General features: G+C 57.6%; 3 long non-coding RNA genes across 7 annotated transcripts; 1 reads left to right on the top strand and 2 right to left on the bottom strand.

Moving 5' to 3' along the window:
• Positions 1-4,511: 4,511 nt before the first annotated feature.
• On the bottom strand, positions 4,512-8,584 carry LOC123617341 (uncharacterized). Of its 2 annotated transcripts, XR_006725478.2 has the most exons (4): positions 8,383-8,584; positions 8,017-8,285; positions 7,387-7,516; positions 4,512-7,137 (listed from the first exon to the last, which is right to left on the bottom strand). It is a non-coding gene; the product is annotated as an uncharacterized LOC123617341 (long non-coding RNA). The 2 variants fall into 2 exon arrangements; XR_006725477.2 differs by having other exon boundaries at positions 4,513-7,137; positions 8,017-8,577.
• A 394-nt stretch (positions 8,585-8,978) lies between these two features.
• LOC141578809 (uncharacterized) lies at positions 8,979-18,367 on the top strand. The gene is made up of 3 exons (XR_012509498.1): positions 8,979-9,509; positions 17,128-17,399; positions 18,242-18,367. It is a non-coding gene; the product is annotated as an uncharacterized LOC141578809 (long non-coding RNA).
• Positions 18,368-18,389: 22 nt separating this feature from the next.
• Positions 18,390-23,115, bottom strand: LOC123617342 (uncharacterized). Of its 4 annotated transcripts, XR_006725481.2 has the most exons (5): positions 22,937-23,115; positions 22,068-22,205; positions 21,904-21,960; positions 21,016-21,083; positions 18,390-20,145 (listed from the first exon to the last, which is right to left on the bottom strand). It is a non-coding gene; the product is annotated as an uncharacterized LOC123617342 (long non-coding RNA). The 4 variants fall into 4 exon arrangements; XR_012509497.1 differs by lacking the exon at positions 21,904-21,960; XR_006725482.2 differs by lacking the exon at positions 21,904-21,960 and having other exon boundaries at positions 22,068-22,208; positions 22,946-23,115.
• Between the last annotated feature and the right edge of the window lie 894 nt (positions 23,116-24,009).

Raw genomic sequence — 24,009 nt, 5'->3', positions numbered from 1 at the left:
CAGTTCCCCACACTTATGTGCAGCTTAGTCTTCAACCAAAGATTCAAGGGGACCTTGTGAATATTTGGGGGACTGTTTGGTTAGTTCCTGCATTATTAATACTCTGCCACACAAATTCTAGCTGTTCTGACCTTCCCAAGCTCCCATCCGTGTTTCCTCAACTCAGCAAGATGACCAGACATACCTTCCCTGCACTGTGGTCCGGGAATTGGTCCCAGGGAAAAAGCCAATGTGGCTGGAGACTCAGCTTCGTTTTCTCCTTCTCTTGGGGTCACAGTCCTGAGCTGCCCATTGTCCAATACCTGAAAACGGTTGTTTCATGTATTTTGCCCAGTTTCCTAGTATATATATATTTTAATGGAGGTGGGAAAGTCCCATACCAGTTATTCCTTCACAGGCGGCCATGGAAATTCCACCTTCGTTTCTCCACCTGAGAAGTGGGCATGACAACGCCTACCTCCTGGGCTACTGTGAGTGCCCAGTGAGACACACAGGTGTGTGCTGGGCCCAATCCGCATGCCTCCTCAGGTTCCTCCCGCTGGGTCTTTCTCCCTCTTGGTGCGACGCCTGCCCGTGCTGGGTCCCCGCTCTGCTTTCAGACTTGGGTGAAACGCACTCCACAGGGCGTGAGGTCGGACCCCTGAGTATTTTCTCCTGAGATAAGACGAGCTGCGGGGTCAGCCTCGACCCCCAGGAAATGGGACACGGGATGGAGCCAGGCTGTTACATCTTCCCTCTTCTCTTTCTTCTGTGGACCCTTTAGGGGCAAAGGTGTGGCAACTCTCCCAAAGGAACCCCTTCCTGTCCCTTGAGAGCATACTGTAGAGTAGCCTCCGGTGCTGCAACAGTGGCTCCTCCCTGCCTCACACCTTCCTTCCCCTTTTGCTCTCAGGCTCACTGACCTGGATTTACTCGAAGTGCCAATATTCTAATCTTTCCTTGGGCTTTGATTTCTAGAGGCTTTTACATAAGGGGGCAGGTGAAGTGCTTAGCATAGGGCCTGAGCCACCATGCATCATGGGGAAATTGTAGCTCCTGTGTCTAAGAAACGCACCTGCGGAGGCACTTTTCAGGCTGTGTTCCAGGTGTGTGTGTGTCTCTCTTAGCTGAAGGTCAGCATCTCAAGGGTGGATGCACACCACTCACGCTGTGCCGCGCCAGGCAGAGAGCAGTGCTGGCTCATGGTAACTTACTCAGTTCTATGCATTGATCTTCCACAATTGAGCAGAATTGGTGTTCATCATCTTTTCCCCCTAAGCTTGTAAGATCTTTAGGTGAGGATGGGAGGGGAGTGGCTCCCAATGTACAAAACATCCAAGGAAGAATCAGAATCCCTTCTGTAAAATTAAGGAAATGGCTTCCAGTCCCACTTCTACATGAGGCAAGACGCAGTGGAGATTGCCCATCTGAAGGTGACAACAAAGACAACTGTGGGGTTCAGGGACTGATTTGGCAACCCCTTTCCACCCAAGTCCTAGACTGGCAGAGGGAGCTCTGAGGACCCCAACTCATTCATTTCCTGACAAGGCGACCGAGGGCTGGGGTCTCCTTGGTGTACAGCATAGTGATTCAGTTGTGTGTGTGTGCGTGTGCGTGTGTGTGTGTGTGTGTGTGTGTGTATCCCTCTTCACTATAGGCTATTACAGGGTACTAAGTGTAGCTCCCTGTGCTCTGCAGTGGGACTTCGCTGTTTGCCTATTGTAAATACAGTAGTGTGTATCTGCAACTCCTGAACTCCCAATTCTGTTCATATTTTGATGCAGATGGTTGATCTTTTATTTTCTTGTTTTCTGGCCTTGGTACATTAGCTGTCACCCTCCCCCTCCCCCCTCCCCTACCGTCTCCCATTGCCCCTGACCCCACTATGTCCCCATCTGTACTAGGCAATCCACTGCCTCTGCCCTGGGGGCTTGGTCATCTCTGCTTCTCGCTGGCCACGGCGCTGTGTGCCCCTCAGTGTGCCCGTCTGCACAATGGGTGCTCGCTCTGCCTACAGGTGTCCGCGGGTCCCGTGGGACTCAGGTTCTGTGCTCCCTGCACACTGGGGGCAGGCGCATTCCCACCGTGCTTTCTCTGGCTCCTCTGTGGGGTCCCTTGCGGGTGGTGTGTGCCTTTGCAGGCAGCAGGGAGCCAGGGGTCTGGGTCTGCCCGTGGGGAGTGTGTGAATCAAAGGAGCCGGCCGCAGCTGAAGCCACCTCGCCCGGATTCTTCACGCGGCCTTTTGACAGACTGATTGTGTAACAGCATTCCTCCCAAGAAAACACGTCTGCCCCTCAGAGAAGGTGCGAGAGCTTCCCAGACACTGAAAGGACCCTGCTGGGTGAATTAATTCTTCATTATTCCATTCCCGGGGCTCTCGCTTTGGCCAAGTGCCCAGCACACAGACGCCCGCCTGCACAGGGTCGCCCAGACGAGGCTGACGCCGAGTTCCAGGTAGTCTCCGCCATCCATGGAATCAGAGGATGTGTTCAAAGATGCAAATTCCCATCCATCCTTGTCTCCTCCGCCGCGACAAAGGGTTTCTTGTTGACATGTGAGCTTGCTCTCTGGTAGCTAAGTATTTTACTGCCGGGGATGTGCAGGGTCACGCCCCTCTGCACACGACAGCCCCGAGTAGGGCAAGCTGCTGGCTGTTTCTCCTCCTCCCTGGGTGCCCCGGCCCCTCTATGCACACTCCCCAGGACCGGAAATGCCACCTGCTGTTAAGATTTCCAAGCATGGTTATCAAAACCCCCAAACTGGCCAGACCTAAGGCATTGAGAGTGCAGTGCAGAACTTGACCTCCTAGCAATGGGGGTACTGGGGGCGTGGCTGCTGTGAGACGTCACAGGCGGGGACAGGGAGGTGTCTTTACCCCCATGGCGCACATGCCACTGAGCCAGCACCCTTCTCTGGTCTTTCGTTTCTCCCTCCCGTCTTCCCAGGCTAGAGGTGGATAAGCAGAGCGGGAAATTAATCACCCCCGCTGATGGGCCGGTTGGTCCTTGGCCAGCTGCCTTATTCCGCTCACCCTCAGTTTCCTCATCTGTAAAGTGGGGACAGAGGTCCTGCTTGCCTACGTGGGGATGTTGGGAAGGAAGATGAGGGCCTGTGTGGGAGTGTTTGGGATGTGCCCAGCCTAGGGTGAAGCTCAAGAAACGGCCCCATTGTCACCCAGTCCCTTTCTTACTAATTCAACAAACAGTTGCCTGGCCCGAGTGCAGGGGTCCCTGCCCTAGGGAGGTGGGCTGTGGGCAGGGCACAGGCAGGAAAAGTGTGTTCAGGGAATCCTTTCTAGGCATCAGCCAAGGGCCCTGCACTTGGAGGTGGCAGCCAGAGCTGCGAGGTGGCCGCTGTCACGGACACTGGTGCCAGAGGCCAGGGTTCACAACCGAGGCTGCCCATTACCAGTTGCGGGCCTCAGTTTCCCCAGCTGGGAACCAGAGGAGATGCTGGTGACAGCTGCTTATGGGGTGGTCATGTGGATTTAAATGGGTGAGTGCCTGTGTCATGCCATCATGGCGCCCAGAGGCCAAGACAGAGAACACAGAGGTTGACGGAGATTTTGTCTCTAGTGGGCCCGAGGTCAGCGGTCCAGGCAGGGCTCCTTTTTGAAGTCAGTGGCCAGGAGACCAGAGCAGGGAGGACTCAGGAAGTCTTGTCTAACAGCTGCCAGCCTGCAGCCGCTATCTCTCTGGACTCCCGGCACATCCTGCCGCAGCCTTCCGAGGGGAGCAGGCCGGGAAACCAGAGACGCTGGCAGGAGGTGCGGGCCGTTTCATCCATGTCAGGATGGGAGTGACTTACAGGTGAGGCCACTGTTCCTGAGCACAGGTGGGGATAATGCGTCCTGACAGCCTGAAGGATGGGCCCTTGGCAGGCCTGCCGGCCTGGCCCGAGCCCCAGGGAGGCCCTTGTGGGCACCTGAGTTACAACACGTCCTGTGAGCGCTCCCCTGGCCCGGCCTCTTCATGGGTTTCCAGCACTGGAGGCTCGGACACACCTGCCAGTGATGCGGCCCATTCACTGAGCACTTTGGCAAAGGTCACCGTCAGCCGGGGACAGAGTGGGTATTGTCAAGGAGCCACCCAGCCTTTGTGCCCGGCCGGTTGCCCCTGACCACAGGAATTCCTCCTGCTCACCCTTGTCCACACCAGCGGGCACCCACTCCTGCTGGGGTTGGCCTCCCTCCCTCCCTCTGACGCTACCTTTGGGCCGGAGGCTGGAGCCTTGGCCAAATGAGCCTTACCCCGCATTTTCCAAAACCTAATTGCCGCGCTGTGTCTGTGATGGGCCCCGGCCCAGGGGCTGGGCCTGCCAAGAATTTCCCCGTGTGAATACCTGCACAGGGCATCTCCTGTGGGAACCGGGAGTCGCACAGGGCCTGGCGTTTGTCCCCGGCTGTCTTGTGACATTAGGCAGATCAAAGCCCCATTGTAAAAAGTCATGTTCGCTCTGTTCGTCCGCTTGGAGCCCGTGTCCTGGGACTGCCCTTCCCTCGTCTCAGGCACGGGGAGGGCGCTGACCCCCGGGGCATGGCTCCTGTTCCAGCCCCAGCCCTCCTTCTGGAAGGGGCCCCACCGAAAGTGAATTGTCTTTCCTGGGTCTGAGGCCCGGCACACCCTGACCAAGAATGAGAACGCGAGGCAGGCCAGCTCCTCCCAGTGTCTTCAGAGCAACAAGCTCCTACTTGGCCCTACACGTAGCGGCTCAGAGTGGGGAGAACGTCACGGACGCTGAGATCACCGAGCCCCCCGGAGCCGGCGGAGGGAAGGGCGGCTGGAAGGGGCAGGGCGGGGGCTGCAGCCTGGGGCCAGCGCCGCTCAGAGAGCAGGCAGGGAGGAAGGGACGCTCTGACGAGCACGGACACTGACTGGTAGGAAGCTGTCAGATCCCCCCAAGGGGCAGCTTCTATCACTCCAAGTCAGGTGTCCAATGAGGGGGCCAATCAAATTATTCAACCACCTGAGAGGCAATTCAGGAGCCAGAAGGATCGCGTCGCATCTTCCAGGCTGTGGCCCCACTGGCAGAGCTGCCTGTGCAGGTGCTGGGATGGGGGAGCACAGAATGCAGAGGTGCGTTAGTAATGTCTGTCCGGGTGCCCATCTCCTGGTGATGGTGTGTGTGTCCCAGGCCTGCCACTGCTTCTGTGTTAGTCAGGATAAGCTAGTTTTGCTGCAGTGACAAATAAACCTCAAAATCTCAAAGACTGAATGCCACAAAGATTTCATTATCTCTCATGCAGTATCCAAAGTGAAGGGGGCGATTGCTCAGGGCGGCTGTCCTCCCCGTGCGGGTTCCGCGTCCCTAACCCTAACCCACCTTGCCAGAGGATGACGGGCACACAGGGCTCTTCACAGCCTCAGCCTGGATGTGATTTGTCACTTTGACTCACTTGTCATTATCCAGAACGACTCCTGTGTGCTCTCTGCCCTGCCCATTGGGAAGTGCGGTGAGTGTCCGGGAGGGAGGGAGGGAGGTGTACCATAACCCTGCCAGGTGTGGAACGTGGTCCCCCCCAGCAGTTCCAGACCAGGCCCCATACATCTCACCTGGTCCCCTCCACCCCCAGGGTTGGAGTCAGGGCCCAGAGGTGCTGCTGGGCTCCGGGACACCAGGGCCCCGGGGCAGGGAGAAGGTGTGGGATTAGGGGCCTAGGGCCTCCAGCTTGGTCCCTCTGCTGGCCACGAGGCCTAGGCTGTGGCCCCTGCTTATCTTTAGCTCTGGGGCCCACAGGTCTGGGCCTAGGGGCCAAGGATACAGCTCTGGTCCTCATGGGCCCTGATCAGACACCCCAATCCCAACGACAATCCAAGTGACAGTGTCCCTGCATTCTGGAGCCATGGCCACTGCCCCCACCCTCTCAGGCCTTAGTTTCTCCAGAGCAGGCTCTGGATTGGCCCCAGGGGGTCTCTGAGGGGTGGAGTATTGTGCTGGCGGCTCCTGTAAACACTGGGAAGCGGGGAGAGCCATCAGGACCCCCAGTGGAGACTGAGGCCATCCTTCCAAGCCTTCCTGCCCTGCCTGCCAGGGAGGAGGGCCAGAGCCACCGACCCAGGGCCCCCCACTCACGCTGCCAGCATCCCTCCCTGGGGCTCTGTGTGGCCAGCTCCCGTGATGCAGTACCTTGGAGGGCTGGCTCAGGAGGCAGGGAAGGCAATGGGTCGAGTGAGCACCTGGAGTCGGGGCCACAGGCCAACTGGAGGGTGGCCACTGAGAGCGTGACCTGCGTGACCCAGTGCAGGCTTGGTGTCGGCCTCCGAGCCTCGCCCAGGCTCCTCCTTCCACCTGGAAGGCCTGCCCCTTCCCCGGCTGGCTCTCATCTCTGGGAAGGGGCATCCTGTGTGCCAGTCCTCTGCTCACACCTTCACCTTCTGTCCTCCCAGGAGTCCTCTGACTGCTCAGTGCCCTCCTCCAGCCACCTGGCTCGACTTGCCTGGGGGTCAGCCAGAGGCTGCCGCCACGCCCTGTTGCGGGAGGGCAGGGCCTTCGTCTTAGACCTGGGCTTGACCTTCTGAGATTTCCGGGGAGGGCACTTGATGGGGAAGGAGAGAGTCCCAAGAGTCCCAAGAAATTCCCGCAGAAAATTGAGGAACCTGGTACTCAGAGAAGAACCCTCTCCCACGTGCGGCTGTGCCCCCGGAGCCTCTGCACCAGCGGGTTCCCGGCACCCGCTGTTTATCTGCTGGAGAGGAAGCGTTTAAAAAAGTCAGCTGTAGCATGCAAATCCAAGCAGAGCCGGCCTGCCGTGATTTGCATGGGGACAAAAGCTCCTTCGGGTAGCCTGGGGCCCAGCCCAGAAAGAAGGTTCCAGGTCTTCAAAGTGACCCCAACTCCCCAGGCAGGCAGGGCTCCTGGAGCCTAGGACAGCACCTCTCGAAGTGGGGTCACCTGGGCACAGACCGAAGGGCAAAGCCTCGGGCTCCCCTCAGACTTGCTGGATCAGGAGCCCGGGTGGGGGCGGGTTGCTAATGGAGAGGTGTTCCATCTTCTCGGGCTGGAAGACCCGCTGTTGTCAAGATGTTGGTTCTTCCCAGTTTGATCTGTAGCTTCAACAGGAGCCCAGCCAAAATCCTGGCGAGCTGTTGCACAGGTATCAAGAAACTGACTCTGAAATCTATGTGGAAAGGCCTGGGTGGCAGAGCAGCCAACGGGATCCTGAAAAAAGATGGAACTTTGAGCAAAGGCTCAGCAATGTGCTGTGATGAGCCCCCAGGCGAGTCTGCAACGTGGTCTGGGGACTGTTGGGAGGGGAAGGAAGCGGGGGTGGGGGTGCGGAGGGAGGCCCCCTCGTTCTCAGGGCCCCTCCACGGCCACTCCCAGCGGCCTCAGTCTTCTGGTGGCAGTGGCCTGAGGTGTCTTTGATCCCTCTCCCGTCCCTCCCCCTGTTCTTTATTCATCACCTACCTGGGTTGCAGCCTCAAGGGCTCCTCTCAGCCTGACAGCCAACATCTCCATTCTCCATCCCTCTGGAGGGCAAAGGAGGGAGTGAATCTCATGGGGTACAGATGAAGTTCTCTTTAGCATCAAGGATTGCCTGAGGAAAAGGCAAGATACTCATACCTTAATAAAGCTTGTTTTAAGCAACCCAATCAAAAAATGAGCAGAAGACCTAAATAGACATCTCTTCAAAGTGGACATCCAGATGGCCAGCAAGCACATGAAAAGATGCCCAGCATCACTGATTGTTAGAGAAATGCAAATCAAAACTACAGTGAGAGGGGGGCAGGTAGAGCTCAGTGGTGGAGCACATGCTTAGCGTGCACAAGGTCCTGGGTTCAATCCCCAGTGCCTCCATTAAAAAATAAGTAAGTAAACTTAATTACCTCCCCCTCCAAATTAAAAAAAAAAACAAAAACAACTACAGTGAGATATCACCTCACACCAGTCAGAATGGCCATCATTAAAAAGAAAGGTAACTGCTGGAGAGGGCGTGGAGAAAAAGGACCCTCCTACACTGCTGGTGGGGATGTAAATTGGTGCAGCCACTGTGGAGAACAGGATGGAGAGTCCTCAAAAAACTAAAAATAGACTTACCGTATGATCTAGCAATCCCACTCCTGGGCATACATCCGGAGGAAAATATAATTCAAAAAGACACACGCATCCAGTGTTCCCAGCAGCAGCATTTATAACAGCCAAGACACGGAAACAGCCCGAATGTCCGTCGACAGACGACTGGACAAAGTTCTTCAGAGGCGTTCTTGCCCTCTTCACCATAGAGATCTTACACGAGCTGTATTCAACTGGTTTCTAAGTATTTCACGGCTTGCTCACTGAGGTTAGGAAATTAGGATGTGGCAGGTCTGGGAAAGCAGAGGAGAACCAATCACACGTGACGACGAAGGAAGTGTCTAGAAAGTGCTTACTCTGAGGGTTCTGTGGCTGCACCCATTTGCAAACCTGTCTCGTGGAGACTTCTGGAGTCAGGCTCAGCTCCGAGCGAGATGTTCCCCCAGACTCCTTGGAGCTCACACTTGCTGTCATTCTACACTTGGTGTTCCAAGATTCATCTGGAAATTGCCAGGTTGACGGTGGCGATAGGGAGTGGGTTCCTTCCCTGTGCCCACAATGCACCACTTTCTTACAGCAACTGGTAGCATGGTTAAAACTCCTGGAGCCCTTTAAGACTTAAAGGGCCAGACACCAGCTTTGACAGGGCGACCTGAAGTGTTGCTGGAGCCTGGACCGTACTTCTGAAATAGCTCTTTCTGGGGGACAGAAGCAGAGCCATTTTCTTTCTCTTACTTCTCACTCTCAGACCACCTCTGCTGGGCCTCCTTCTTGCCCCAAACTCTGTCCTTGTAACTGTCCTTAATGTCACCTCCACATATTAACAACAGTCTTGCTCTCGGGGAGTGGAGAGTCCAGTCAGATTTAAATCAGAGCCTCAGTCTCTTATGTCATCCACAGCTCCTTCCAGCTTCACAGCCCCTTCCTGCTTCACAGCCCCTTCCTGCTCTGAGGGTCCCTGCTCGGGCTGGGCGGGATGGCCGGGCTTTGCTCAGTGGGACCCCGCCATGAATTGCTGGCCCAGGGAAGATGTCCTGCAGCTGAGCACCTACGACTCCCCCAGCCCTGGGCGCCTCTCCAAGGAGGTCATTGTCTCACTTTCCTGGGCAGGACTCTTTCAAGATGGCCCACTCCTGGCTTCCTTCCGTGATCAGCGACAGACAATACCAAGTGTCTGTGAGCATGTGGAGAGATGGGAGCCCTTGTCTGCTGCTGGTGGGGATGTAAATGGTGCGGCCGCAGTGGGAGAGAGCTTGGCAGTTCCTCAGAAGGTCAAACACAGAGTTGCTGTACGACCCAGCCACTCTGCTCCTAGGTAGGTGCCCAGGGAAATGAAGACAAGTTCTGGTACACGAGTGCTCACGGCAGCACTGCGCACGGCGGCCACAGGCTGGGAAGAACGGGAGCGTCGCTCGGTGGATGGATGGACAGAGGCGGTGCGGCAGAGCTGAGCAGCAGAACATTGCTCAGCCGCAGAAAGGAACGAGGTGCTGATAGCGACGCATGCTACAACATGGGTGAGCCTTGAAAATGGTATGCCGAGTCAATAAGGCCAGTCACCAAAAAAGCCCACTTATTGTGTGATTCTATTCAGACGAAATGCCCAGAATAGGTGACTCTACAGAGACAGGCTGTAGGTTAGTGGTTGCCTGGGGCTGGATGGGGACTAGGGCTGGACGGGGGCTGGGGGCGGGGACGCCTGGCGGGTGCGGGGGTTCTTTTTGGAGGGATTAAATTGTTCCCGGAAGGGTCGTGGTGATGGGTACACAGCTCCGCGCATGTACTAAAAACACTTTAAAATAGATGCCTTGTGTGCTTCTTGCGTTATGCCTCCATAAGCCTGCCATCGGGAAGAATGGCCCTGCCAAGGCCTGTCTCTCTGGAACAAAGTGACCTAGGACCAGAGGGCACTCCCGAGCAGCCCGCATTCCCGGGAGCCTCTGCTCCTCTCCTGCAAGCATCTCACCTGCTCCTCCCCGCTTTGCGCTGTCTCTCAGGGTCCCGCCTGCTGGGCTGTGGTCCCTCAGCAATTCGTGTCACGCAGCCTCCACCCCCAGAGTAGGAGCAGAGGGTCTGCCCTTGAGGCCTGGCAGCGCCCCCACCAGGCCCCCAGCTGCAGTGGGCTCTCCCCCCGCTGGGCTGGCCCCCGCCGTTCATTTGCGCAGATCCACCCCTCCCTCTGTCCACCCACCCACCTGTCCACCTGTCTTAGTCCAGTCGGGCTACCATAACAAAAGTACCATAGGCCTGGCCTTCTAAACAACACAGATTTATTCCTTCCAGTTCTCGAAGCCGGGAAGTCCAAGATCGAGGTGCCGGCGGATTTGGTGTCCAGTGAGGACCCCCCTCTGGTTCATAGACGGCAGACGTCTCACTGTGTCCTCGTGTGGCAGAGGGGGAGAGGGAGCCCTCTGGGATCTCTTTTATAAGGACACCAATCCCACTCATGGAGGCTCCAGCCTCATGACCTCAGCACCCAAAGCCCCCACCCCTAATACCATCGCCTTGGGGATAGGATTTCAGTACATGAATTTTGGACAGGACACATTTAGTCTGTAGCATCAACCAACCCTCTGTCTGCCCACCCACCCCAACTGTCCACCCACCCACCCACCCGCGCACCACCACCCGCACACTCCCCCCGACATCCACCTGGCAAACGCTCACTGAGCACCTGCTGTCAGCCTCAGCCCGGTGGGAAGACAGCTGAGCAAACAGACACTGACAACTGGATGTCTAGGGCCAAGCTCGAGACGCACTTCCCACTTTGGTTGTGAAAGCATGAGTCCGACATCCCCTCCCTGCTCTCCAGGTAGCTTGACGTGACCTATTTTACTCTCTAGACCCAAAGTGCTCCTCTTAGGTTCTAAGGAGGCCAGATCGGGGCCGAGACCAGGGGACTCAGAACCCATGTGGGCCCCAGCCCCCTCCCTGACTGGCTATGTGACCCCAAGCAGGTTGCTGCCCCCGATCCCGGCCCTCACTGCCAGCACCATGACGGCACCGGGCTGGTGCTCTCCAAGGTCCCTGCTGGGCCTGGGCCTCTTCTGCCACACAAGGAGCGGCTGCTCGCCCCGCCCCGGGCACACCTGCCGGCCTCCCCTAGTTCAGGGCTCTCTGGGCCTCTGCGGCTCCTCCTCCCCCACCGGCGCTGGGGCTGCGGGGCCTGCTCAGACTTCCCCTGAGCGCCGCGCACTTCCCACCGCACATTCTCTCGTCTTGCTCTGCTCATCCTTTGAGTCCCAGCTCAAAAGCCCCCTCCTGGGTGAAGCTCCCTCAATGCCGCAGGGCCCCGCCTCTGTCCCCACCTGTGGAACATGCCCCTTGAAGCACCCCTGCCCCACTGACTGCCACAGGTCGCTGGTGCTGGTGCTGGGGTGTGGGGGTGTCTGTGGGGCTCACTGGTGCTTGAGGCCCCGTCCCTGCAGGACCCTGGGACACTCCAGGTCTGGCTTTTCTGGCTACTTCTGGGACATCCTGGGGCCCAAGGTATGAGGGGCGGGGGCTTTGGGTGATGAAGTCACGAGGGTGGAGACTTCATGGTGGGATTAGTGTCCGTGTAAGAGATCCCAGAGGGCTCCTCCTCTGCCACGGGAGGGCAGAGCTAGAGGTCTGCCATCTATGAATCAGAGAGGGGTCCTCACCAGACACCAAATCTGCCAGCACCTCGATCTTGGACTTCCCAGCCCAGATCCTGTGCCTGAAGCTTCCCTCCCTCCCTGGGCAGATCAAGCAAGGGGGCGGTAGGGGGAGCCTTCCCCACTTCAACCCTGGCACTATGACATGGTCAGGGCCCTAGAAGGACCCAGAAAGATCCAGAAAGATCTAGAAGGATCCAGCAGGCTCTAAAGAGAACTGGGTCCTGAGCCCCATGCCTGGCAGAGAGAGGGTGCCTGGGACATACTTACCAACAGGCTGAGCCACCAGCTTCCCTGGTTTAGGGCTGGATGCTGGAGAAGGAGCTGGTGAGAGGAAGAGGGCTGAGGCAGCCAGGAGGAGGGGCTGGTGATAGAAAACTTTGCGGGGCATCTCGCTCAGCTGCCTCAGCTTCCCTCTGAGGCCCAGAGCTGGGGTCGACCAAGGGGACAGGCAGACAGAAGGTTCTGGAGCCAGAGTGCACCTACTCCGTGGAAGAAACACAGGGCCAGATCCCACACAGCACCTGTGCCTCGTCGGGACCTGCTGAGCACCTGTCGTTTCATCTGCCCGCCTGGGCAGAAGGGGACCACCCTGGGCGTCACCATGGTGGCAGATTTAGGGTGACCTGGCTGGTCTTGCCACCCCTTTCTGTCTATAAGCCACATTCCGGCTTGCCCCTGCTGTGAATCATGTCACCGCACAGACCACTAACTTACTCTCTGTGGTCACACATGTGAGTCTCCGCCCTCCTGTTTACTTCTCTCAGCTCCTACAGCAGACTCGAACGCTCTCACGTAGCACAGCAAACACACATCCCCGTCCAGTGGGGGCCCCGCTCACAGGCAGGGGCTGAGGGGAGAACCAGCACAGGGCTTCTCAGCCCTGCTGAGTGCCTACATAGCCTAACACCCACGGGGCCCCCTCCTGCAGCTGGTGGCTGGGACTCAAGTTTGGGATGAGGGCAGGCAGGCGGAAATGGCAGTGACCAGTGGAGAGTCCCTGTGCTGTGCGGGATCTCAGCTGACTGGCCCAGAAGAGAGGATACTATGGGGGATCAAGTCAGGGACCCCCATTCTTACCCTCAACGAGCATTTATTGAACACCTGTTGTGTGCCAGGTGGGTACCACCCTACCTGAAGATGTGATGGTGAAACACCCAGTGGGGACGGCAGTCCAGTGAACAGTCACATGCAGATACTGTCACCCATGGGAAGGACAGAGACATGCAGGGAGCTAAGACGGGGGTGGGAGAGTCCTGGGGGGTCAGGGGAGGACCCACAATGAAGGGACAGCCCAGCTGTAGCCCCTCAGTGTCAGAATGGAAGGCAGGCTGTTTCTGGTGTTTCTGCCAGGGCGAGGTGGCCGTGGGACAAGGGGCAGGGACAAGAGGCCAGAGCACAGCTGGGACTGGATGCTGGAGCCCTGTTGAGCTTCGCAGTGAGAAATCGGTCGTGCAGTTGGGCCCCACACTCCGCAGGGCGCACACTTGGTTCTGCTCTGTGGTCGCTACCTGGAAACTCTTACTTGTTTTTGTACACATCCCACCCTTATTTGGCCCCGAAGGTCCTGTCCCCGGTGCCGCTGCCCAGAGCCCCAGCCCAGCCTGTGCTCGTGTGTGGAGGAGGGCTGGGGGCAGTGTGGGGCTGGCATCTCTGCTGGGCAGGGCTGGAGACTGAGTCCAAGCAGAATCGTCCATCTCTACGCTGGCATCAAAGCCTGATGTCTCCAATGGAGGGGGCTTCCTGGGTGCCTGCAGTGGGTGACCAGAGGGGGCCTGGCAGGGTAGGGGCATGGATTTTTCAAGCCAGGATGATGTCAGAGCCTGGGCCACATTCTGTAAAGTATGGCATCCCTGGGGTCCAAGGCTCGGAGTCCCTGCAGGACTGCCGGGTGCAGCTCAGTGTGGGCGCCAGGCCATGAAATGTCAACCAGAACAGCCTTTCTTAGTTGAGTCCAGAGGACCTACACTCCTGTCCCAGCTCTCATAGCTCTGGGACCCAAGCAATTGAGAGCAACTCCTGGCCTCAATCTGCTCACCTGCATAGTGGGTGTAACCTCGTTGGCCTCCAGGTAAGGGGTGAGTGTTGTAACTGCTACAGGAGGCCTGGGAGAGCCCCCTGCAGTGCACTGTTCCTGGAAAGGACCACGGCTGTGGGCCCTGTGCTCGCACAGAGGAGGCAGGCGCTCATGGAAAGTCAGATCAACGAAGGGAGGACGGAAAGGATGGATGATGTGGGCTCCAGCAATGCACCAAGACTCAAGGTTGCCCGGCTCAGAGACCCGTGGGGGAGGCGGGGCCGTGGCTGGGACGGAGGGCAGGAGGCAGCCGGGGCAGGAATGTCAAGGGGAAGAGGGAGCTGGCCTGCTGTCAGGAGGGAGCGATAAGCAAGCAGTGCCCACAGGATTAGGAAAGCACCAAGCGGAAAGAAGAGGCGTGGAGAGCCCTTTGCAAATCAGATGGGAAGTGAGATTAGATGCTGAATCAATAGAAGAGGCTCCAGCCAGATCCAAGGTGCTGCTGGGGAAGCATGGACGGCTATTCGGGGGCAGGCTGGAAGGACGGGCCCCGGGCACCCCGCTGGCCCGCCAGCCAGGCGACTAGGGAGCTGGGCCAGGTGGTACCTGCCTGAGACCACCCGGATGCCCCTCAAGCCAGGTCCTGCATTTGCCACCTCTGTGGCCACACCTCCCAGCCCCTGGGCTTTGCCTGCCGGAGGCTCCGGCTTGGGGAGACAGCAGCAGGTGGGGAGGGAGGTGCGGGCAGAGGTCGTGGTGGGACAGGAGCAGATCCTGCCTGCTTACTCCTCCCAGGGGATGCAGCCTCCTGCCCTCCGGAAGCTTTCTTCCCAAGCTGGGGCTGCAGGCTCTTCGGGGCCGTGGGGGCAGGTGTTGTGTCTCAGGGGCCCAGGCCGTTTGGCCTCCGCATCCCTGGTGGTGGTGTCGTGGCTTCGATGCTTCGGAGTCCTCTGAGCAGGGAGGCACCCGAAGGCCTGAGCCTCTGAGCGTGGGGGGGGGGGGATGCCAGGAGCCCATGCCCACTAACTGGAACTTTCTAAGCATCCTCCTCCGACCCCAGGCTCACCTCACACTGGGCTGGGCCAAAGCACAGGAACCTAGCACTCTGGGGCTTCAGGAGCAACATGGGCAGTGTTTCTCAAAGAGGGTTCCAGGGAACACTGGTCCCAGAAGATGCGCCCAGGGAACAATTTCTGAGGTCACATTAGCTCGAGAAACCCTGCTCGCTCTCTCCTGCTGGAGGCGCACAGCAAAGGCTCCGACTAGTCCTCAGCAAGGACTTTGTTTCGTTCCGTGATTCCCAAGCGTCTGTGATCTTACTGACGTCCCGTGGGACTAGGACTGGCTTTGGGGAACGGAGACCCCGTGCACGTGTTCTCCCCACGCTAAGAGGTGCCCGCCGTGCCCTGAGGTTTACTTTCTGGGTCCTTGGGCTCAGGTGGATTTTTGTCTGGAGGATGGATCAGGTGCTGCAAGCGGCACATCCTTCCCCCAGGCATTGGGGGTGGGGCGGCAGGGACCCCCCCAGAAGCCTCTGCACTGTGCAGATGGGTGTCTGCTCCCTTGGGTGGGAGCACCTTTCCAACTCTTTGGTGGCAAGAAAAATGGCCAGGCCACTGAGAGCAGTGGGCTCTGTCCTGACACAGTGCTGGGGATCCCATGCAGTTACAACAAAATTGCAGTGGGGTGTCTCCTCAGGCTGCCGGCCCCTGGGGAGGAAGGGGATAGGGGCCCCCTCATTTTGCCCAGGAAGTGAGATGGGAGGGCAGAGAGGGCCCCAGGGCCCAGCCATGCTGGCTGAGTGCAGAGGACTGGGGAAAATGAGATGCCGGGGCAGAGGGGACTTCCCAGACCTCAGGTTCAAAGCTGGATGACCCAGGGCTGACCAGAGACCAGTGGGGAACCAGTGTATAGAGAGTCAGCTCATGGGGCCAGGGGAGAGGCTCAGAAAGGTCAGAGTTGGGCAGCCAGCAGGTGCAAAAGGGATCTGGGAAATGTTGGGGTCAGGGAGCTCGGGGAGCTTGGTCCCGGGGCCGAGGCGGGAGAGGACAGGACTTACCTGTGGGAGCTGTGGGCAGAACCCAGACCTGTGGCGGGGGGTGGGGGGTGAAACGTCAGCAGTCAGGGGTCCAGAAGAGAGCGGGTGCCTGTGAGTAGCGAGCACCCCGTCACAGGAGGTGCTTCAGCAAGAGCCGGGCCCCCAGGCTGTCATCCAGACACAGACAGCAGAGAGCAGGGGTCAAGAGCGTGGACGCTGCGGTCTTCATTCATTCTTTCAGCATCTACTGTGTGCAAGACTCACTTCTGGGCTGAAATCTCAGTTTTTCCACTTCCTCGCTCTGTGACCTCAGGCAAGTCACTTAACTTCTCTGAGCCCAGTTTCCTCACCTGTAGAATGCCTTTGTTTTCCATCTCTTGGCCAGCTGGAAAGAGTGTATCTAAAAACTGGGGCCTCAAACAGCCCTCAGGGAATTTCAGGTCCCTGGTCAGGGCAAGGGGAATGCCCAGATGGGGCAGAGCAGTACCCTGAGCGGTGCTGCCTTAGCCTACATGAGAGGCTTCCAGAAGCATTCGAATCTCCAGAGGAGCAGCCCGCAGAGGGTCTGCTCCCTGAGCCTTGGTGGTAGCCCCTCCCCGCCCTCAGAGAGCCAGCGAGGAGCCCGGGAAACAGCCCCACGGGCTCCGTGATTGGGCAGTGGTGACAGTCTTTGGTGGGCTCGGTTGGCTGACTGGTGCAATGGACACACAGGGTGTCGGGAGGCGCTGGAGCCCCAGGCCTGTGACAGGTGGGGATCCTGCCGCCGGGGTCCCTCCTTGGAGGCTGATGCAGCGTGGGAACGCTCGGGTTCAGGCTGCGATGTTCCCGCAGATTGACAAGGTCTGGGGCCTGCGCTCTGCCTCCCGGGGGACGGATTGACAGCTGATCTGTGGGGGGCAGGCGGCCCAGGCAGGGTGTGCTGGGAACAGTGAGCCCCAGACTCCCACCTCGCTCCTCCCTCTCCCCCCAGGCCCAGCCCCTCAGTTTGGGTATCAGAGGGAGGGGCTTGGGCCCCACGGTGACCTTGAGATGGTGGCTGCATCACAGCAGGAGGTCAGCTCTAGGTATTTACCCTGCCAAGGCCACGGAGAGCCCAGAAGGGGACAAGGGCTGTCTCTGAAGGGCCCCTTGGTCCCTCAGCCCGTGCAGGGTCTCTGCTCCCACTGCTGCCTTTCCCCTGCCCCCCAACTCTGGCGCATGTGTGGTGCATCACGGCTCCCAAACCCCTTCCGCTCTTCCTCAGACCCCTCCCTGCCAGGCCCAGGACCTTCCAGTCTCCTGCCCCATAAAAATCGCCCAGCTCCTAACCCACTCCGGCTTCCAAACTGGGCTCCAGGTAGAGATGGGAGAGGCTGACCTTGGCTTCGTGCAGGTCCAAGGGGACACCTTTGACCTGGTGAGATTAGGAGCCTAGACAATCCAAGTGCCTTCTCCCTGTCCAGCCAGGTGTGCATTGAAGGCTGCGGTGACTTGGCTTTCTTGGCCAGAATCTTAGTCTTGCTGAAGCTGGATGAGCCCCTGGAGGTGGTCCCAGTGGGTGTGTCTGGAGCGCCGTCACCTCTGAGGAGCACCAGGGACTGTCTGGAGGGCCTCAGGGCTCCACCGGCTACCACAGAACGACTCCACCTGTACCTGCCTGTGTTTTCCCTCCTGTCTGATTGCCCACCTGCGGCAGTCTCCAAGGTGGGCTGTGCCCTCCAGGGACACATATCAGGTCAGTGTCAAGGCAGGGGATGTTTGAGGGTCCTGTCTCCAGCCCAGGGCTCTCCCTCCAGCTTCTCTAGTTAGGAGGGAATGACTGCTGACACACCTTCCACGTGCCCCAGGGTTGTTGGCACAGTAGCGGGGACACTAGCTCCATAAGGTGACTCTGACAGCACCCAAACCACAGAGCTGGACCTCAGCTTGGGGTGAGTGTTGGGTGTTTGAGAAAGTCTCGTTTGCACATAGAGTTAGATCAGAAGGGACCCATCCACCCTCTCATCTCCAAAACTTTCAATCCATCTCTCCATCCAGACTTCCCCTAGCCCTCATTCCAGGCCTCCTCAGAAATAACTACTCATGGCCAGACAGACGTGGGTTCAGATCCTAACTCCATTATCTCGTTAGCTGTGTGGTCTTGGGTCAGTTATTCGCTTCTCCGTTTCTTCCTGCTTAAAACAAGAATATGAAGACGGAGATTGTTCTGGGAGTTAAAGATAAGGTTTTCTGCACATAGTAGGTTTTCTGTTTGTTTGTTTTGTTATTTTGCTTGAACAGCAAACATTTATTTCTTATAGTTCTGGGTGCTGGGAAGTCCAAGATCAAGGCACTGGCAGATTCTGTGTCTGGTGAGACCTGTCTTGGATTTGTAGGCAGAAGACTGCTGGAGACAGTCTCCAGGTTATGTCCCCACATGGGGGAGGGCACAGGGAGCTGCACGTAGTAGGTTCTTAATTAAAGTTTGTATCTTTTCCAATTAGCGTTCCCTCTGAATATGTGTCCGGAAGTGGGGTTGCTGGATCATATGGTAAGTCTATTTTTAGTGTTTTGAGGAATCTCCATACTGTTTTCCAGAATGGCTCCACCAACTACATTCCTACCTGCATATATCCAAAGGAAACTCTAACAGGAAAAGACACATGCACCCCAATGTTCATAGCCGCACTGTTCACAACAGCCAAGACATGGAAACAACCTAAATGCCCATCAACAGATGACTGGATAAACAAGATGCAGTATATTTATACAATGGAATACTACTCAGCCATAACAAAGAATAAAATAATGCCATTTGCAGCAACATGGATGGACCCGGAGATCGTCATTCTAAGTGAAGTAAGCCAGAAAGAGAAATACCATATGATATCACTCATATGTAGAATTAAAAAAAAAGACACAAATGGACTTATTTACAAAACACAAACGGACTCACACATAGAAAACAAACTTATGGTTACCAAGGGGGAAAGGTGGAGGGGAGGGATAAATCAGGAGTTTGAGATTTGCAGATACTAACTGCTATATATATGATAGGTAAACAACAAGGTCCTACTGTGTAGCGCAGGGAACTATATTCAATATCTTGTAGTGACCTATAGTGAAAAAGAATATGGAAATGAACATATGCATGTACACGTAAGACTGAAATATGCTGTACCCCAGAAATTGACACAACACTGTAAATTGACTATACTACAGTAAAAAAAAAAAAAAAAATTTTGTGCCCTAGGAGACAAAGACTACTGACCCCAGGGCGTACCCAGGGCCTGCTCCTCTAGTCTCAGAGCCCCATACCACCCTGTGCAGAAGGCCATCTGTTCACCTAGCGCAGCTTAGCGGCGCCAGCGGCAGGCAGAACCTTGCAGCCATGGCGGGTGGGCATTAGATGCCTGCCACCCAGATGTGACCCGGGCAGGACCTCCTGCTGCTGGCAGAGGAAGCCCTGCCTCCCCCGGCCAAGGCTGGCTGCTGCCAACCAAGTGGGCAACCCAAAGGCACGTGGTCTGAGCTTCCAGGACCTTGTTTCCCGTTGCCTACACCTGAGCCCAGCCGCTAGGCCCAGGATGCGTGCATACACGGAGCATAACCAAAGTCAGAGCCCAGGGCCTCTGAGCTCATCTCTGCCGCCCCCTCAGACAGGCCGGTCCCTTCCCCAAGGAGGTAAATAGCAGCTCCATTTATGTGGCAACATGACGGGGCTGTGGTGGCAGCGGTGGTCCTTATGCAGTGGCAGCGTGGGCTCGGCCGCCCCCCGGGCACGGCAGGAGAGGGAGCCTCCGTTGTGATGTGACTTGCATCCTTGAGCCCACCCTGGGGGCATTCCTTGTTTGGACCCAGGAGCCCCAGATGGTCCAGGTAGCAGTGCTGTCCAGGCACAAGGCTGGGCTCCCGGCTGTCTGTGCAGCCCCTCTGGAGGTGGGCACACGTCTCCGGGCTCCCCAGGGCCCATCCGGCATCAACGTGTGCTCGCACGGAATCTGCCCGCTGTCCCCACCTTACACACGGAGCAGCTGACCGTCCAAGAGGGGAGATGCTTGTCCAAGTGCACTCAGAGAGGGGCTGGTAGGGCTCAGCCAAGCTCGAGGGCTAAGGGCCCTGCTCTGGGCCAGCTGTCTTTGGCCAAGACAGGCTCTGCCCTGGGTCATCCCCAAGTCCCACCCCGGGAGCTCCGGGTCTGGTGAGGCAACTGGGCCACGGCAGACCCCACCCTCCCACACCTCCCCTCCATCACCCGGCTCGGGGCCAGAAATGCACCCACCTTTCCTCCGCCACTCGAGGAACTCCTGGGTGCCCTGCTTAAGCCCACTCAGGCCGCCCCTCTGGGAAGCCTTCGCCGACCCCCCAAGTCTCAAGGACGAGGCTCCTGAGGTTCTGTGGCCCTCAGGCTCCTCTTATGCTGCAGGGAGAGCAATCCTGACGGGGGAGTTGCCTCGCAGATGAAGCGAGAAGCTATGTTAAGTTCCTTCCGGGTCCTGCATCTGCAGAAAGAACCCAACACAAGGAGTCATAAAATTCTATCACAGGTGGGCCCGACGCTCTCAGTGCCTCGTCAGAAACTGATCCTTCTGCCGGCAGCGGCTGCCTGCTCTTCCCCTGGCCTCTCCCCTGCGCAGGTCCAGCCCTGAGGGAAGGGAGAAAGCGCCCGGGACTGAGCAGGTGGGGGGCTGGATGGAAAATGGAAAGGATAAATGGACGTGAGATTTAACAGAAGGTGGGAGGGGGAGATGGAGAGGAAGAGGAGGTGGGAAGTGGTCCAGCTTGGTTAACTAGGCTCACATCCCAGCTCTGCACACAGCAGCCGTGTGACCAGTTGGAGACTGCATGTCTCTGTGTCCCATTTCTATTCCTTTCATCTCGAAAAGGGGACATAACTACCCACCCTTAATGCTGTCATGAAGATTAAACAAAACAGTCAAGCACGGGCCCATCTTGCTGTAAGAACGCCCTCGGAAAGTGACACTCGAATTTCCTTCCTCCCGGACAGCCTGGCTCCGGCTCCCAGCCAGGCCAGGTACCTGCACAGCCATTCCTGCGCTGGGCGTGCCCCGCCCCCTCCCACCCCTGTTAAAATCCCCTGGCTCGGCGCCTCTCCCAGGTATGTCCTGATTATGTAATCACACCGAGCAGCTACACACCGCCGGCTCTTCCCTGGCTCCTGTTTACACTTTGGCTCAGGGGAGAGCTCCATTCAGAAGAAACTGCTATTGTGTCTCAGCTTCCCATGGGAAAGCGGCATGGGGAGGGGCTCAGCGACCCAGCCCGGAGGCGGGGGTGGTGGCAGCAGAGGGGGAGAGAGGGAAGCAGGCCCTGGCACGGCCTGGGGCTTCCTGGATACACACACGGCTTACCATTCACTTATCTCTTCAAAGACAAAAGCCTCAAAGAATTTTTTGCATGGCCTGTTTTTTGGATAAACCTGAAAAATAGTTAAAAAAAAAAAAAAGGCAGACCATTATCTCACCCACTTCCTTAGTCATGACCTTTTGCTTCACTTCTAACCTTGTTTTGTTGCCCTTTCATTCATTTATGCATGTATGCGTGCATCCATCCATCCATCCACACATCCATCCGTCCATCCACAAATCCACTCACCCATCCATCATTCATTATTCATTCATCATCCATCTATCCATCCATCCATCGTCTATCCATCCATCCACACATCCACCCACCCATCCATCATTCATTATTCATCTATCATCCATCCACCATCTATCCATCTGTCCACACATCTACCCACTCATCATCCATCTATCCATCAATCATTCAGTAATGCAGCATTCATATCTCACCTTCCGTCCCATGTCCCTGGTAGACATTACTAACCGATTGCAGCTCTCCTTTCCCTAGAGCCTAAAATCATGCCGCCCAATATGGTAGCCACTAGCCACCATTCAAATACGGCTATTTAAACCCATGGAACTAAAATCAACTGAATAATTCTGTTGCTGAATCTCAATAATCATATTTCAAGTGCTCAATATCTCCACACGGCCAGCGGCTCCCTGTTTGACAGAGCAAATACAGAAAATTTCTGTCACCACGAATGTTCTCTTGGAGTGTGCCGGCCTCTGGCTGGTGACCGTAACCGGCCCCTTACTGCTGGGAAGGACAACAAACATCCTGCCTCCTTGGGCCAAGTGGGGGTGAGTCCTGCCAAAGCCCGGACCTGCCCGGGGACACATCCCGCTGCCGGTTTTGTTTCTGTCTGAATTTTGCATATGGCAAGGTCATACTTGAAAGCGCAAAGTCCTTCCACGCTGACCCTTCTCAAGTTCACTTTCTTGTTGTCTCTTAAGAAAAAAAAAAGAGAGAAGAGAGAAGAGTAAAACCCTCGCCTTGCCTTATGGCCACACACGTAACCTGCGGGCGGTGCCCCTGCCCTAGGCGCGCCCCTTACCTCTCCAGCCTTCAGGGACTTGATGCTTCTGTTCTGCATCTATTTTTAGTGCCTCTGGGAGAATGTCATTGCCGACGGAGGCAGACATTTCATACTCTGGGAACCTTGACCTGCTGCTCTTCCGGTTGTGAGCTGAACCTGCTTTTTCATGCCCCAGAAGGAAAGAACAATGATCGTGAACGATCAGCATCTTCTGGAAAATCGGAAGTAGAGCTTCCATGATCCGAGGCTGCCCTGAACCCCGGCAGGGCTGCCTGCAGTGGCCGCCGCCTCCTGGCCCACCTGCTGAAGGCCCCGGGGCTGCGGGGCTACAGTGTGGGGCCGCCAGCCATGCCAAAGCAGGGAAAGGGGGCCGTAGGCGGTGGGCTGGCCACAGGACCAGGGGGCAGACGAGGCTGAGGCAGAGTGATAAAAACTTGTGAAGAAAGCATTTCCAGCCCTGCAGAGACCGGTGGCCCACCCCCAGAAACCAGCACTGGGAACACCTCCCCAGGGCAGGGTGGGGTGGAGCAGGAGGGGGAGAGGGTGCCTTGCTCTGGGTGGGTGGGGGTGTCTCTCTTGGGCTGGGGAGCTTGACTGATCTGAAAACGCCTGGCCTCTGACCCTGGGCTGGGTCCTGGGCTGGGTCCTGGGGGGCACCAAGGAATGGGATCGGGTGAGTAGTGGGGGGTATGGAGACAGGGAAGGAGCACCAGCCGGCTGCTGGCTTAGGGGTGGGACAGAGTGGGGGGCCTCACACATGCTGGCAGGGACAAGGCTGAGGTTCCCCCAGTGCCCCTGCCTCCCCAGGTGCACAGGTGGTCCCTTCAGCCCCTGGGGCAGTGGGAAGCGAGACTGGCCTGGCCTTTAGGGAAGCGGGCGGTACTTGCCGAAATCACCTTTGACAAAGAAAGCAAAGGTCACGGGAACAATTCCTCCCTTTCACGCTGGGCGACCTGGCAGGAGTGCGCTGGAGCTGACAGAGGGCGGCAGCCCCTCCCCAGCGGCCCAAGACAAACAGGGTGGCAGGAAGTTCCCACGCTCCCAGGGCTGGCACCCAGAGGCTCTGAGTCACCTGTGGGGGGCTGGGGCTGCGAGGAGGGTGGGGCCTCAGCCACCCACAGGTGAGCCTGGGGCGGGGCCAGCTGCGGCACGTCTGCTGAGCGCCTCCTCCGCGCCCCGCACGCACTGCGAACGCCGTCTCCCTCCGTCCTGACCAAAGGCCTGCTGAACTAACAGTAGGGCCTTCACTTCGCAGACTAGGAACTTGAGACCCAGAGAGGTTAAGTGACTTCCCTCGGGTCACCCAGCCTGAAAGGGGAAGAGTCAGGGTTTGGACTCAGGCTCCTCTGGTTCCGAAGTCTGTGCTCTTTAGTTTGGACTTGGATTCACTCAGCAAACCTTTGCTGAGCCCCTACTGTGTGCCAGGCTCTCAGCCGGGGCCCAGGGTGGAAATGTAACCAGGGCCATGGCCCCGTGGGAAACGTCTACCATTAGCAGTGGCCTAGGGTTTCACCTGCAAAGTGGGTGAGTGGGTCCCCCAGCTGACCTCTGTAGAATGTACTAGAAGGTGATAGGACAGCACACCCAGCCGTGGGGCAAAGCGCTGGAGGAACACGACATCCTAGGGTCCCCGACGTTGGTTTTGGTGCTGCTGCTGCTGCTCTGTGGGCCAGGGTGCTGTGGCCTGGCGGGGGCATCTTCTGCCCTTGAGATCGGGGTGATGGAGAGCACCCGCCATGAGCACCCGCTTCCAGAGGAGTGGATGAAATGGCCAGGGACCCCTGGGGCATGGCCACACGGGTCACCTCCCCCTAGCCACTCAGAGGTGTGCCCGGGCTGAAGGTCCTGGAGGGCAAGGCCATCCCTTCCCTTCAGTGACGTCGATCGAGGGTCTGCTGTGTGCGGGCTCGGGGCTCCTGGAGGTGCAGCCCCTCCCCTCCTCAGGACCCAGCGCAGTCCT

This window comes from Camelus bactrianus, chromosome 10 (assembly GCF_048773025.1).
Source record: "Camelus bactrianus isolate YW-2024 breed Bactrian camel chromosome 10, ASM4877302v1, whole genome shotgun sequence".
Lineage (NCBI taxonomy): Eukaryota > Metazoa > Chordata > Mammalia > Artiodactyla > Camelidae > Camelus > Camelus bactrianus.
This window is presented reverse-complemented; position numbering and strand designations above follow the sequence as displayed.